The sequence below is a fragment of the Zalophus californianus genome, chromosome 7 (assembly GCF_009762305.2).
Source record: "Zalophus californianus isolate mZalCal1 chromosome 7, mZalCal1.pri.v2, whole genome shotgun sequence".
Lineage (NCBI taxonomy): Eukaryota > Metazoa > Chordata > Mammalia > Carnivora > Otariidae > Zalophus > Zalophus californianus.
In genome coordinates this window covers 46,728,166-46,740,501 of record NC_045601.1, presented here as the reverse complement: position 1 = coordinate 46,740,501, position 12,336 = coordinate 46,728,166, and positions in this window count along the sequence as shown.

The window sequence follows — 12,336 nt, the reverse complement described above, 5'->3', positions numbered from 1 at the left end:
TGCTTTCCTTCCCTCTGTTTAATGGGCTGGAAGGTATTGACCTGGACCTGCAGTCTGCTCATTTCCGTGATTGATGTATTTCCACTTAAATAGTGTGGATTCTTTTTGCAGTTTGTGTTGCCATTGAGAATAGATTTAAAGGGGACCTGACCTATCATTAATCCTTCAGCTCATATTTTAGATTATGTGAACATAGCAAAAATCACTATAATGGAGAGAAATAATATTTGTTTATTCAGTACAACTTTGCCCTTAAGATGAATTCCAAGTAAGTTAGTATTTTTTAAAAAAAAGATGCCTATTATTTTATTCTAAAAATGAAAATCAGCTAACATATTTAGGCATCTATGAGTGGAAATAGGAATTTTAAACATAAATATTAAGCAGATTTTTTAAATCTCCATTTTGTCACCATTTAGATTTTGTCTTGTAAGCCACAGGGAATCATAAATATTTTGTTTGAAGCATGGCAGGTGAACTACTAAATCTATTTTTTAAATGATGATGCTATGCTGCTTGCTCTGTAGATGATGGACTGGAATATAAGAGACTCTGAAGGCAGAAAGAGCAGCAAGGATGCTATTATGGTGTTCCAGGTGAGAGGTGGAGGGTGCAGAGAAATGGTGAGGGGTGAAGCTACACTGGCAGCTGTGGCAAAGCAGAAAAGGAATTGGATACGAGGGAGTTTGGAATGATAGAAGAGGTACTTAGAAACCAAATGACGATTTGCCCCTGAGTTTATGTGGATGAATCGGGGCCAGGGGTTGACAGGAAAAGCTGGAGGAGGGAAAGGAAGGTGCTAAGGATGACCTTGCTCAGACTATTTGGGGCAGGTAAAGGAATACTGACACCCAGCAATGCTCACACCAAATGTTACCAATGTCTCTGTTCTTGTAAGGAAAGAGACATGTGTGGGGTTTTGTTTATTTTCTGCATGGAAACACAAGTGCATAAAATTAATCAACACTTATCATTTATGGAGTACAACTTTGTGCCAGGAAATGTGCAGAATTGAGAATATAAAGTTATTTACATCATGTTTTTTTCCCTAAGAGAGAACCAAACAAAAGAGATAGTGCAATCAAAGACATAGAGATCTTGAAAAGATCATCTCAAGATAACTAAGACCAAGTTTTTAGTTGCAAATAGAAGAAAGCCACTTAAATGTGTATTGGAAAAAATAGAGGTATAAAATAAAAGTGCCCCTTTCTTCTTTCTTTTTTTTTTTTTAAAGATTTATTTATTTATTTTTGAGAGAGTGAGAATGAGAGAGAGAGAACACATGAGAGGGGGGAGGGTTAGAGGGAGAAGCAGACTCCCCGCCAAGCAGGGAGCCCGATGCGGGACTCAATTCCGGGACTCCAGGATCATGACCTGAGCCGAAGGCAGTCGCTTAACCAACTGAGCCACCCAGGCTCCCTCTTCTTTCTTTTTTTTAAAACTCTCCACCTCCTCATGACTATCATTTACATTTGGCTTACACATTGCCAGAACTTCCCTGCGTGTAAGTTGATTCTTGGAAAGTACAGAGAAATTTTAAGGCTAAGCAGTAACCTGACACCCAGAAACTCCCCTATCTCAGTTAATCACAACTCCATCTAAACTTCAAAGTAGTCATTTTTTTTTTTGTTTAAGATTTGTTTGGGTAGGATGACGTTACTAACCTCTTCTAGTGAGTAGAAGCCTAACCTTTTTATTTCATAAAATTATTGAACAAGAATATTTTATACTCCTTAACCACGTCTTCAACATCAGCAGTATATTTGATTTTATTACTAGTACATTCTGCCCAACCAAAACCTAGTCATGAGTACCAAAGTCTCTAGGATATCTATTTGTGGACCTTCATCATTTAGGTTAATGCATCAGTGCATTATAATAGAAAGCAGTTCCAGATCCTCCACCTTGAGCAATATAAACTAAATGAATTTTTTGTATGCAGTTTAATCTTTATGAATGTTTACCCTCCCCATAAGCACTTTTCAGCAGAGAACACCACCTATTTATAGCTTAACACACTTCAATAATTTACAGTAACTGAAACAATACAAATGAGTCTTTTATAAAAAGGTTAACCCTTTTTAAATATGGAGAAAAGAGGATGCTTTGAATTCTAATATTCTATATATTTTACAGAGAACATTTTTTCTTATATAAGTGCAAACATCATCAAAAGTGATTCATAAAACAGATTCTAATTTTGTGCAAGCTTCTCAATATGTATACAGTTACTAAAAACATAAGGTTAACTTTTTAAAGAGTTGATCTCCAAACACTCCTAGGTATTTGCAATTTTCAATTGCAATCCTTAATTTCAAGAAATCTATGGGCTCTGTAACACAAATATCAAGTACATCGATCCACATTCTTTCCTTCCATATCACCAATGTCATCTCTTATTAACAATTTGGACAATAACTGTTTCCAACAAAGATTACAAAAGACAAGTAGAGTCTCCAAGTAAAGTTTATAAGAGACAAAACTCTTAAATAACCATGGGCAGAAATATTCTAAATTTTTGTAGCCCATTCAATGTCTCTCATACCAAAACATCAAAAATCTTCATATATAGCCCATTCTCTTCTGCTATACAAATGTTTTACCTTCATTAAAGTTTATTTCTTGATATCCTAAAAGTATTAAGGTATTGTGGAGAAAAAAAATTGTATCTTGCTAGAATGTTTAAATCTAAGCATACACCTGAGATAAATGCCATTGGAAGCTATGTGATTAATGACATAAATTCTCTAACTTTTAATCAGAAGGGACGTTAGACAGACTGCATATTACAGTATTAACAATACAACGTTCTGGTGTGTTTGGCTGTTCTATTACATTTTTTTAAATGTTTCATTTGTTAGGTTTGGCTTTTAAATAGTTTTACAACCCAGTAGAATTAGAGTATGGAAATTATATATTTTTTAAACTAAAGAGAAAGAAAAATAGATTACAGATATCTCTAATGTAATACCTTTTTAAAAAATTCATTCAATGCTTTCAACATTATCTCACGATTACAGCTCATTGTACTTTTCTCTTCTTCATTAAAAGTCTGCCACCTTAATAATGTGCTATTGATGTTTTTATTTTAAAAAATCACTGTTCTCTTGTTTCAAACACATTTCCTTTCACTTTGGTTTCAGATGTGTCTATGACTGTAATAACTTTTCTATCAGGAATATCCTGGTTCAATAACTTTATTAAATAAAAAGGATGAATTTTTACTCATGAGAAGAGGCTAATTAACCCAGGTCTATACAAGCAGGTATTAAAGAAAAAGACTACACTGAGAAAACTGTGTTATAAAAAAGCAGACATGGTTGTAAAATTTCAAATCTAAGCCAGAACCATGTTTTTCTCTAAGCCAAAATAGTCACTGTTCCATAGATGGCAAAGGGAAAAGAATGGCAGAGAAATGGGGAAATGCCATTTGTGTTTAGCAGCCCAGGAGAGACTGGCCATGTGTGTCCTAATGTGTCAAGCATCAAGGGACTTTTTTTTTTTGACTAGTCAAAAAACGTATCACTTATAGAGAATTTTTCAAAGGACATAATCTACATACAAAAATGCATATATATTTAACATCAGTTCCAAGAATTTTGAAAATTGCATGCAACCTACATTTCTATCAAGGTGGAGAACATCTCCATCATACCAGAAAGATCCCTCATAACAAGTTTAAATGACTTTAACTAATATTTTTTAATGTCAAATATAACTTGTAAACAAGACAATTGCATGCTACATGATCTAAAAGTACGAAATAAGCAAATTGGCAAATATACATCAGGTTAATAGAACAAAACAAAACAGGGTATCCAATTTAATTAGTATTAATCACACTCAAATATCCGGTACTAGCATTTAGTGGGTAGAGACGAGGAATGCTTCTAAACATTCTGTAATGCACAGGACAGTTACTACCTCCCCCAGTAAAGAACTATCTGGCTCAAAATGTCAATAGTACAAAAGTTGAGAGGACTTGATCTGTATCAAAGTTTATATCCCTATAACAGAAATAAATAAATAAATACTGTATCTTGAACATTTCTTAAGTATAATTGATATTTAGGGAATTATATATAAAAGTATAATTGACAGTATTATAATAAACAAAACAAATCTCAATATCATTCTAGCATTCTAAACTTTAGGATATATACCATATTCTCTGAGCAAAGTGCAATTTTAAACTCTCTAAAAATTTAATATCTCTCCTCTAAACAGCTCTTCTGCTAAAGAAAAAAAAAGATAGAAACTGCAAAACAATTAGAAAAAGTATTTTAAGGGAACACTATATACCAGCAGAAGAAACCAACACTTAAATGTTCAGATGATAAAGAATGCAGAAAAATTAATTAAATACCAAATAAAAAAACTTGAAAAGGAACAAAAAATTAATACACCTAAGACAGCCGGAAAAGTAGAATTCACAAAGATAAAAGTAGAAATTAGTGATTCAGAAAACTAAGAGAAAAACTTAAACTACAAATGAAAGAGCAGGCTCTCTGAAAAAGAAAACCTAATAAAATTTAAAACTGCTAGCTACTATAATTTTTTTTAAAGTAGGAAATGCAGAAACACACAAAATTAGAATGATGTGTTTGCAAATTGTCTTAGCTTGGGCTACCATAATAAAATACCCTAAACATGGTAGATTATAAGTAATAGAAATATATTTCTTACAGTTCTCCGGGCTGGAAGCAAAGTTGGATTCTGGAGAGAGCCTTCTTCCAGTGCAGACTGCAGACTGCTGACTTCTGGTTGTTTTCTCACCTGCCAGAGAGCAGAGACAAGAAGCAAGCTCTTTTGTGACTCCTAGAAGGGCACTAATCCCATTCATGAGGGCTCTACCCTCACGACCTCACCTAATCCTAATCACCTCCAAAGTCCCCACCTCCTAATACCAGTGCATTGAGAGATAAGATTTCAATATATGAATTAATTGAGAAGGGCGGGACACAAACATTCAGTGTGTAACGCAGATGATTACAGATTCCAAGAAAAGACGAGCAATACAAGAATCATTTCCTTCTCTGTGTTAAATAGATGTGAAAACCTATATGGAATGATTGATTTTCCATATATATATATAATTATTCAACATTTATTCTTAAAAATACATTAATAAGGGGCGCCCGGGTGGCTCAGTTGGTTAAGCATCTGCTTTTGGGTTGGGTCATGATCCCTGTGTCCTGGGATCGAGCCCCACATCAGGCTCCCTGCTGAGCAGGGAGCCTCCTTCTCCCTCTCCCACTCCCCCTGCTTGTGGTGCCTCTTTCGCTAACTCTCTCTCTCTCTGTCAAATATATAAATAAAATCTTAAAAAAAAATACCTTAATAAAACAGCATTACTATTAATAAAAAAAACAAATTGCATTTCCATTAAAATCAGGAAAAACACAAGGATGCTCAATATTACTTAAGATTGTCATGTAAATTCTGCAAAAATAGAAATTTCATGATTTGCCAAATTTCCAGGTATTTACAGGTACCTGGAAATTCTAAGAAACAACAAAAATGATATTAAAAATAATAAGATAATTCATTCAAACTCAACACCAAAAAAACAAATAATCCAGTCAAGAAATGAACAGAAGACATGAACAGACATTTCTCCAAAGAAGACATACAAATGGCCAACAGACACATGAAAAAATGTTCCACATCACTTGGCATCAGGGAAATACAAATCAAACCACAATGAGATACCACCTCACACCAGTCAGAATGGCTAAAATTAACAAGTCAGGAAACAACAAATATTGGCGAGGATGTGGAGAGAGGGAAACCCTTTTACACTGTTGGGAATGCAAGCTGGTATAGCCACTCTGGAAAACAGTATGGAGGTTCCTCAAAAAGTTGAAAATAGAGCTACCATACGATCCAGTGATTGCACTACTGGGTATTTACCCCAAAGATACAAATGTATCGATCCTTAGGAGCACCTGCACCCCAATGTTTATAGCAGCAATGTCCACAATAGCCAAACTGTGGAAAGTTACCAAGATGTCTATCAACAGATGAATAGATAAAGAAGATGTGGTGTATATATGCAATGAAATATTACTCAGCCATCAGAAATGGTGAATACTTACCATCTACATTGACGTGGATAGAACTGGAGGGTATTATGCTGAGCGAAATAAGTCACTCAGAGAAAGACAATTAACAAATAGTTTCACTCATATGTGGAATATAAGAAAGAGCATTGAGGATCATAAGGCAAAGGAGGGAAAACTGAATGGTAAGGAATCAGAGAGGGAGAAAAACCACAAGAGACTCTTAACTATAGGAAACAAACAGGGTTGCTGGAGGGGGGTGGGTGGAGGGATGGGGTAAATGGGTGATGGGCATTAAGGAGGGCACATGATGTGATGAGCCCTGGGTGTTATACACACTGATGAATTATTGAACTCTACATTTGAAACTAATGATGTACTATATGTTGGCTAATTGAATTTAAATAAAAATTAAAAAATAAAAATAATAAGATAATTCAGTAAGATGGCTGAGTGCAATAATAGAATATTAGCAACATTTCCATATTTCAATATAATTAATGAGAAAATACACTGAAAGAAACAATTTTTGAAAACAAACTTACTAAAAATGTAAGGAAATTTATCTGTACATTAAAAATTGTTCTGAGGTACACAGAAGAAATTAGTAAGTGAAAAGATAAATCACATTCTTAGGGTCAATATTGTGAAAATGTCATTTTCCCCCAAATTAATCTATAAATGTAACTTGCTCACAGTAAAAATAACAGTGACAACTTTATTTACAATATGAAAACCTGATTCAGATACATGTGGACTAATCAAAATGCAAAAATAGGCTGTAAAACTTTCAGAAAGAGAAATAATCTGAGTGTAATGACCTTGCAAATATTAAAACATACCAGAAGGCTAGAGTAATTAAAATAGTTTGGTAAAGATGAGAAAGACAAGTTAGTGAAATTGAATAAAGTCACAAGTGCCTTGGCATTTTGATAACTGATAAAGAGGGCATTTTATTTTATTTTTTAAAAGATTTTATTTATTTATTTATTTGAGAGAGAGAGAGAGGTTGAGGAGGCACAGAGGGAGAGGGAGAGAGTCCCAAGCAAACTCCCTACTGAGCGCAAAGCCCCACACGGGGCCCAGTCTCTCACCACCATGACCTGAGCCCAAACCAAGAGGCAGAAGCTCAACTGACTGAGCCACCCAGGTGCTCCAAGAAGGCATTTTTTTCTTTAAATTTTTTTATTGTTATGTTAATCACCATATATTACATCATTAGTTTTTGATGTAGTGTTCCATGATTCATTGTTTGTGCATAACACCCAGTGCTCCACGCAGAACACGCCCTCTTTAATACCCATCACCAGGCTAACCCATCCCCCAAACCCCCTCTCCTCTAGAACCCTCAGTTTGTTTTTCAGAGTCCATCGTCTCTCATGATTCGTCTCCCCCTCTGATTTACCCCTCTTCATTCTTCCCCTCCTGCTATCTTCTTTTCTTTTTTCTTAACATATATTGCAATATTTGTTTCAGAGGTACAGATCTGTGATTCAACAGTCTTGCATGATTCAACAGTCTTGCACAATTCACAGCACTCACCATAGCACATACCCTCCCCAATGTCTATCACCCAGCCACCCCATCCCTCCCACCCCCCCACCACTCCAGCAACCCTCACTTTGTTTCCTGAGATTAAGAATTCCTCATATCAATGAGGTCATATGATACATGGCTCTCTCTGATTGACTTATTTCACTCAGCAATAACACCCTCCGGTTCCATCCACGTCGTTGCAAATGGCAAGATCTTATTCCTTTTGATGGCTGCATAATATTCCATTGTGTTTATATACCACATCTTCTTTATCCATTCAGCTGTCGATGGACATCTTGGCTCTTTCCATAGTTTGGCTATTGTGGACATTGCTGCTATAAACATTGGGATGCACGTACCCCTTCGGATCCCTACATTTGTATCTTTGGGGTAAATACCCAGTAGTGCAATTGCTGGATCGTATGGTAGCTCTATTTTCAACTTTTTGAGGAACCTCCATACTGTTTTCCAGAGTGGTTGCACCAGCTTGCATTCCCACCAACAGTGCAGGAGGGTTCCCCTTTCTCCACATCCCCGCCAACATCTGTCGTTTCCTGACTTGTTAATTTTAGCCATTCTGACTGGTGTGAGGTGGTATCTCATTGAGGTTTTGATTTGGATTTCCCTGATGCTGAGCGATGTTGAGCACTTTTTCATGTGTCTGTTGGCCATTTGGATGTCTTCTTTGGAAAAATGTCTGTTCATGTCTTCTGCCCATTTCTAGATTGGATTATTTGTTCTTTGGGTGTTGAGTTTGATAAGTCCAAGAAGACATTTTAAACAGAGTGGAAATGAGGAATTATTTGATAAATGATGTTGGGATAATGCAGTAGCCAATTATAAGTAAAAAAAAGAATAAAATTCAAATTTTACACCACATTTTACATTTTTTAATTATTTTTTTAATTATTCAAAGTTTATTCATGTTATTGTTTTTAGTCTCTCTCTTACATATAGCTTTACTTTTGTATGTTAAATGCACTACGGGGATTCAATACTTATCTAATTGTTTTAAAACATAAGATATTAATTCCTACAACTCTGAAATACAGGATTTTTAATTCCTAAATGGACAAATATTTAAATACCTAAAACAGATGGTTAATGTGTGTAAGGTATAATATCCAGAACCCATAAAGGAAATATTTTAAAATATTTGTATAGGGAAAAAAAATCATCTAGATCCAAAGGATAAAGCCAAATACTAAAATTTTTAAGACAAAAGACCAATTTCCTAATACACAAAGAACAACCAGTAAATAATACACAAATTCAAAAGTGAATGGCAAATCTATGAAAACATTTTGTGGAGGAGAAATAGAAACGACAACATAAGAAAATAACTCATAAGTTTGAGTGAAAGATTAAAATTGTCCCCTGAACAAACCTACAACTGCCTGGGACGGTGACATCTGCCTTCACAAGTAACCCTATTTTTTAACTTTCTGAGTTAAGATGAATGGAGTATGTGAAGTACCACAAGTCAAATTTTATTAGGCAGCCCCTATTTGAATCATAGCTGAGAAAGCTACAATACATATGGAGGTCTTGGGCCTGTGTGATTATAACGTAAAAGCATGGGTAGAAACCAAGGTTACAGTTTCTCTAGGGCAAGGTGAACTACTTGATCTCACTCTCAGGAGATGAGTGTTTCATAGATGGATGAGACGTGGGAGTGGAGAGACAAAGAAGCTGCATGTAGGTTCTGTGTTATGGGGGCTTCACTATTGAGGCTGTGTATGGCAGCTGTGGTAAAATGAAGACAATGCATGTGCTGTATTTCCCATCCAGTTTCCATCTTTAAAAGCTAAACCAAGCATAGCATTAGATCAAAGTTATTGTGCTTTGTGAGTTTGTCCATTTGAATTTGTGGTCACTACTCATAGTGGGACATATGTACAAGAAACACTCTCAAATTAAAATGTAAATTAAAAGAATAACAGGAAATTATTTTTACCTATCAGATTTGCAAAGATTAGCAGTGATGGTGAAGATGTGAAGAAAAAAATATCCTTATATATATGTTTTAGAAGGATCCTTTGGTAATATCTCTAAAAAATCAGAAATGTACATACCATTTTCCTTAGATCTTTCACTTGTTGGAGTTAATTGACAAAATAACTATTATATGTTCACATGAAATACATGAACAGGCATGTCTCTTTTAGTATTGTTTGTAATAGAAAACTCTCCATCTAAAACATTTGGCGTTAACATTAATATTCATTGCTAGAGTACTCTTTTAAAAATTATGGCATATATATTTAACAAAGTATTAAACAAATATTTAAAAATAATGAAAAAAATCTTGGAATATATACATACAGAAAAAATAGAGATATTTTATGTGAAAAAGCAAAATATAAAATGGTGTATTTTTTTTTTCCATTAATTATAAAAAATGTACACATATGCCTATTTTGCCATGGAGAATTTATGATGAACATACCAAGACGATTGGCTATTTGGGGGTATAGCCAAGTTATTCAAATCCTAAATATATATGTATAAATATATATTTAAAAATCTTCTCGGAGTTGAGGTTACCCTCAGAATTGGGAAGAAAATATACATTAAAAAATAAAAGTTCATTGAAACTTAGTCTGTAATGTATCCACCAACCTCTCTTTATATATGTGATAAATTGATTACATTAATGACCTCTAGTGTATAAGACATAGATGCATCAGTGATTTTTTTCTCTCCTAACAGTTGCAATTTAAGAAAAGGATTCTTATGAGACAATTTGAATAAATATTTGAAGTGAAGTTTGCAGTAAATTTAAAAATAGTTGCTAGTATTAATAGCAACTAAAAATAGTTGCTACTATATTAACATTGGGTGCAGACATAACCATAAAAATTAAAAGGAAATAAGAAATCTCTGCCTGAGAAAAATTCAAATAGAATCATTAATTGTGTCCACAGTTGGTGCAAAAGGAACTTAGGTTTGCACGTTGATTTAAGATTTTGAGGGGCCAGTGAAGCACAACCAAGCACGGCAAGGCATCAATTTATCATTTTCTTTTCTACAAAAAAGAAATACAACGCGTCATCACAATTTCCCAGCAAGATCACCAGAACAGTTCTCATTCCAACTCCTAGCAAAATAAGCAGAATAACCGCACCTTCCACAAACTCATCCTGCCCTTGGCAATAGCAAACAGCATGCTTCTAAAGGACTGATGGAATGGCTGTGACATTTCTGAATTACTTTTCTTTTGAAGATAGTTCACAATAAGGTGACATTCTAATTTTACAAATATCTTCTCATAAATTAACTAAGAACCGATATTAATCCTACTCCCATTAATATAACAAGAAACAAAATATAAAATCCAAACCAGCAACTTCTAGTAGAGCTTTTGCATTTAGTGTCTATAACATATGTCATATATAATATGTATTTGTCTATTGGACACATTTTATTTATTTATTTAATTTAATTTATTAAACTAAAAAAGAAAATTACAAAAAACAAAAACCCTTCACCCATTTCTCCCATCTTCTACCCCTCACCTCTGGCAACCACCAACCTGTTCTCTCTATCTATGAAGTTTTTTTTTTAAATTAACTAATTATTATTGTTATTATTATTAGATTTTACATGTAAGAGAGGTCATACAGTACTTGTCTTTCTGTGTTTGACTCATTTCAATTAACATAATGCCCTTGAGGTCCATCCATGTTGTAGCAAACGGCAAGATTTTATTCTTTTCTATGCCTGAATAAGATTCCATTTGTGTGTGTGTGTGTGTCACAATTTCTTTATCCATTCATTCCTCAATGGTACTTAGTTTGTTTCCATACCTTGGCTATTATAAATTATGCTGGAATCAACATAGATGTACAGAAATATCAAACATTATTTACAGTCTGTTATACCACAAGGGAAAAAGCTTTGGGTCTGTAACAAAGATGCTAAGTCTATACGATGAGTCATATTGGTTGAGAATATTCTTTAAAGGAAGAAAGAAATCCCTGTGGTTTGGGACTTTATTTTGTTGTGTTTTTCTGCTCCAGGGGCCAATATTACGTCTAGCTTATAGAAGACGCTCAATTCATTCTAGCATAAGTCAATGGTATTTGCCTAATTAGGGAATTTGAAAAGGTCCCTTTTTTCTTATTATGTTATTACAAAATGGACACATCCAATGGGGAACATTTTCTGAGATGAGATGCCAGTAGCTATATTGATAATAAGTCCCTTAGAGATACAAGGAAAGGGATTGATAAGAATCTTTAGTTAGCATAAACCTAACTTATCATCTCAACTCTCTAATTCTTTTTGTTACTCTTTCTGTCCATGCACTACACTATTTTAATTTCATTAGAGTTTTTGTAATGGTTTTCACACATATAAAAGCAAAGGCCTTTTTTAAGTCACAATGTGGGAGTCCAACAGTAGAACTGGCCAGGAGGACAGATCTGAGGGCAGAGTGGATGGTTAACAGGGGCGTGTTTTTAATTCTGACAGCCACCAAGATAGAATCCTTAGTGACTAAGAGGTAAGGAAGACCTTCAAGGATTTAAGAGAAGGTATTGAATGGTATAATTTCAGTGTATACTTGCAAATCACTAATAAATAGATTAAAAGTTTCACAATACTCCACATACAAGATGAACGTGCAACTCTTTAACTGTCTAGCCAGCAAGTCTCACTACACATACACTTTGTCTTAACAATGAAAAGATATGGGGTGCCTGGGTGGCTCAGTTGTTAAGCGTCTGCCTTCAGC